The 4,961-nt window shown below is 37.7% G+C and overlaps 1 pseudogene; it reads right to left on the bottom strand.

Moving 5' to 3' along the window:
* Positions 1-3,664: 3,664 nt before the first annotated feature.
* Positions 3,665-4,650, bottom strand: LOC149813234 (uncharacterized; annotated as a pseudogene).
* Between the last annotated feature and the right edge of the window lie 311 nt (positions 4,651-4,961).

Below are 4,961 nucleotides of genomic sequence, written 5' to 3'. Positions count from 1 at the left end.
CGAACGTTTACGTTACGGAGAATGATCGAGCAATGAAGTTTGCTCGTGGTTTGAGGCCTACTTTGAGAACCAAGGTGTTCACTAACGGGCCTAAATCGCTCGAAGAAGCTATTGAGGTAGCTACACTGTTAGATGAAGATCAATCCGAGCACCAGGCTCAAGTTTTCACGATTGTGGTGGAGAAGAAACCTAGTGTGGTGGAGTCCTCGCTACCTACTAGAGGGCGGAAGCGTCAGAAAGTGCAGCAGAATGTCCAGCAGAGACGACCTCAACAATCGAATCGCCAGCAAAAGCAACCTCAGCGACCGGGAGTTGAGCGGAAGTGTCGGCAATGCGATGTAGATCACGCTTTTGGGGCTTGTCCTCGTTTCAAGGGCAAATGTTTCAAGTGTGGACAACCGGGGCATATTGCCAAGTTTTGTTTGGAGAAGCCTCCAACAGACTTAGTTGTTGCCGAGTAGGCGCAGTAAGGCGAGATCTGACCCTTGCATTATTGCTTGTTGTTTCGTGATTTCGCGGACGAAATCCCTTTTAAGGAGGGTAGAATATAAGACCCGTGAATTTCTGAGTGCTTTATTGTGTGATTTGAGTTGGAATGCATGTTTGTGCGTACTTGTGAAGTAGCACGTGATTTGATGAAATTTGTCTATGCTTTGTATTTTTGCCTTGTATTCGCGACCTGAAAATCGCGTAAATATATTGTGAAAGTAAGAAGTGTCTAATTCTGGACGAATTAGCTTCCAAGAATTTAAGGGTTAAATTATATTATATTTTTATGGGTTGTCCCCGAATTTGGGACTTATACGACGTAAAAACCTTGTCAGTGCATGCGAATTACGAGTTTTGACCCAAGTTTGAACCCGAATCTTAATACGCTTAATTCTTGCAATCGGATGAGAATTTCCTTATAAGACTTCATGCATTTCGTAGTAATTGAGGTTATAAACAAAACTGAAAGATTTAATTGGATTTATTTAGTGTTTTAAGGCATTAAATAAGTATTGTTTTGACACTTATTAATTGGCAATTTTTGGATCTTGGATCCGGGTCACTTAGAAGACCCAAACCCCTTGTGCGCCCTTCTAAGAGGACGAGTTTAGACTTGGTTGACCAGTTGGTTAAGGGTTTGACCAGCTGGATGGCATACTTGTAAGATTTTGCATGGCTTTTGAAAAATAGGCCACGATTGGCCCTTTTCTTCTTTTAAAGCTCATGATGAGCCTTGAAGCTCATCATGAAAAACATTTTTTTTTGATAAGGGGACCATGGGGTTGGCGCCCCATGGCATTTTTATTGTTTCAAAACAATTCAAATGCTAAAATCTGATTGGGTGAGCTTGGGTGGCTCTTTCGTAAAACTTTCAAACATTAAAGGTACTTTGCAATGGCATTTTTGAAAGATTTCTGAAATGTTTTAAAAGCTCAACATGCATTGGGCGTGGATACCCATGGGTGGGGCGTGGAGCACTCCAGCCCTCCATCTTATGAGTTTTAATCCTAGCTGTTCCTTTTTGTAAACCCTATGTACTTAAGGTTTCAAGAGAGAGAAAGAGAGGACCTCTTGGGCGATTTTCTTGGAGGAACCTCTCTCTCTTCCCCTTCTTCCTCTTCTTCTCCAAAACCGAGTGAGAGTGAGTTTGTGGGTGTGGGGTGGTTCCAGCCGTGAGCACCTCCTTCATCTCTTTAGTTGATTCAAAGCCGCGAAGGTGAGACACCTCCTTTTCCCTATGCTTAGTGTGGACTTCGGATAAGTAAATGCACCTTGTTTCATGCATTTTCGTAAGTTGCCAATACATGTTTTCCTTCGGATTTGTGGATGTTGAATGGATTAGATTGCATGCATAATGAATGTCCGGTTAAGTATGTTTTCAAGCTTCTTTCTCATGCATTATTGGCATTGTAGCTCAAGGCCATACGGTTTTTCACGTTGGCATGTTTATTAGTACTTCTTAAATCCCATTTTAGCATTTGAAAAGTGTGACTTGCAAGATAACGATTTAACCTTTCGTTTTTCTCAAAAGTCGGGAAATCTGGGTTTTGGGTCGCTACAGCTATGATCATTGAATGTATTATATAATAATCTATATTTAAATTCAAGAGAAGAATAAAATACATTTGGTGCTTTTATAAAATTTAAAATGAAATTAACTCTCAATATACCCTGACTATGGCCATTGGTATATATTTTGAGTCAATTTTAAGTTAAATTCTAATAAAAGAAGAAGATATTTAAGGAAAATATGATGAATTTTGAAAATGGATCCGGTGTTATTTCGTAAAAGAAAAAAATCCTAAGTTTTGTCCACACCCTGACTATGGCCATTGATGTAAATCATCAACTTAGGATTAATTTACCTCTTACGAAATGGTGCACGTGTCATTCGTGATCCCATTTATGAGATTTTTGAGAAATAAAGGCAAAAAGCATGGAAATAAGCAATTTATGATATCTACAATGCTCATTCTATCTAAAGCTTTGAAATATGAATTCCTCATTTCTACCTAATTTATTATAACTTTGAATTGCAAATATCAGAAATTTCTAGTCCAAGAGAGAAATTCAAACTTTTTATATCCTCCCTAAAAAAAAAAAAAGAGTTAGCACAGGATATTGAATTTTTAACACACAGATGTTATGTTTAAGAATTTGACATATTTCTATGTAGGCAATGCACATATGTGAAAGAAATACATATATATATATATATATATATATATATATATATATATATATAGAGAGAGAGAGAGAGAGAGAGAGATACGTATATATATATCCAAGCATGATATTTATATATATATATATATATATGCTCACATCCAATATGTGTGACATAAATGAATGATACCCACTATGCTGAATGTGAAGGGACTGTGTGTAAAATACAATGTAAGCCATACACAGGGATTTTGAAAATACATCAATGCAACATTAGTTAATGTAAAAGACAACTAACCATCATGGATCAAAGCAACATCAATGTAGGGAATTGAAATTACAGTGGGTGCTATGTGTAATGCTATGTGCAAGCAGTGGTGACAGTAGGGAATGAAGGATGTTAATAGGTTATACAACCAATATTAACAATGAGGTGGAGGTAGCTGCAGTAGCTGATGTGGTTACACAGCAAATGGCTGAAACATTGCTGCAAGGATGATGACAGAGGTTGTGTACGAGTGACAATGTGTAATGAAGCAATATTGTGCTGTAATGATGATGTTAAAAAAAAAATTATCAATATATAACATACAAGTGAAATAAAAATGCACAGATGCAGTATTTATGCACATTACAACAGATCCGCAGTGTTGTAGCAGTGTAGATGATGTGGAAATGTTGGAAACTAAACATGACAATTTACAGTGATTGGATGACTTATAGTAATTGGATGACTTACATTGATTTCTAATCAGACTTTACTTCTGATTTCATGGTAAACTGGTTTCAATAACTTGAAGATATCTTCACAAAATATCAACCGATCAATCTCAACAACAACATAGCTGATAAAACTCCAACACATTGAATGATAGGTGACTGTATTGTGTTGTATATGGTCACAAAAATAATTTCAACAGCAAAACACAGACAGAACTAGAAAATCAAACAAAGCATGCATGCAACTAACTAGACAGGAATGACATTGCCTACACAAAATCAAACGATTTCAATGTCGAAGACTGGAAAGATTCTTATCTGGAGTCCAGAAATTTCCATTATGAGGTAGGAGAATCTGTTGGTTAACTAGATTTAAGGGAGGGCACCTTTTTCTCCTTTTTGACAAATTCAAGAAATTCAGCAACTTGGCGAGCATATCTTTGCTTCAATATCTTTGCTGAAATCAACATTGGGTTCATAATCTAGAACCAAAGTCGGCACCTTTTGAATGCTAGCAGGCATATGGCTTCCTTCCAAATAAGATACATGATCTCTCATATCAGGATGCAGGGAGTTATCCATATGGAGTGGCAATTAACTAATTGATAACACCCCATGATTCCCACTCTGAAAAGGGAACAAACAGCTTTCGTGCTTTTCATGCAAGTCATGCAGATAGTCCAGTGATACGCCACCTTCTTCTGTTCTTTTCTTCAGCATCATTCGCTTATGGCAAGTGGCAGGACTAGCTCTCAGATATATAAAACCATCAGGGGTAAGTCCAGGAAGACAAGAAACAACAGGATCAAACCATGAATCATAGATACTGATCTCCATCTCATTCATCCAATTTGCTTTAGGCACAGCACAAACGAAAACCATTTGATAACTCTATGGTTCTGCATAGAAGGCATCCAGAATATTAAAGTGATCGGGTCCAGCATCCTGCCACTTTGAAATAGGCTCTGGAACTACTTCCACAAGATCACGCAATTCAAGTGTTTCATTGGCTATTCTTTGAAGGAATGTAGTCTTCCCAACACTTATGTTTTCCTTAACACAGAATGTTAACCTCTTATTCCGTGCAGATTTTTCATTGGAGTTTGAATTTGTCTCTTTTCACTCCTCATCAACACTCCCTTTTGCTTTTAGCGTGGTTTCTGTGAATGCAGAGTCATTGCTGACCCTCTCAAACACGGGAAGCCTCCCAGCAGGGCTCAAAAAAATGGTAGCGTGCCAATGGGGCATGACTTCCATGACTGGGCCACAGTCCATATTGCCTCTTCTTTGTTGGCAATTTTACTTTTGCTCTTTTGTCGATGCCTTTTCAGTAGTTCCAGCTTCTTCACTGCTTCATTGAGAGATGCCTTTTATTCAGAGTATAACTTCTTACCAACAGTGTCAATTTCATAAGTTTGCTTTGTTGTCTCAGTTCAAAGTAGACATGTAACAAGTTTTTCAATTTGTCTCGCAAAACAGCAACATACACGCCATTGCAATCTTATGATTTAAAACACATTTAAAAGTCATTTGCAGAATTCTGAGCCGCAAAAAGCATCAATTTTATCTAGAGTTGTCTCGAACAT

This window comes from Nuphar pumila, chromosome 16 (assembly GCF_984573655.1).
Source record: "Nuphar pumila chromosome 16, dmNupPumi1.hap1.1, whole genome shotgun sequence".
NCBI lineage: Eukaryota > Viridiplantae > Streptophyta > Magnoliopsida > Nymphaeales > Nymphaeaceae > Nuphar > Nuphar pumila.
Note: the sequence above shows the minus strand (reverse complement) of the source record. Positions and strands in the feature narration are given on the sequence as shown.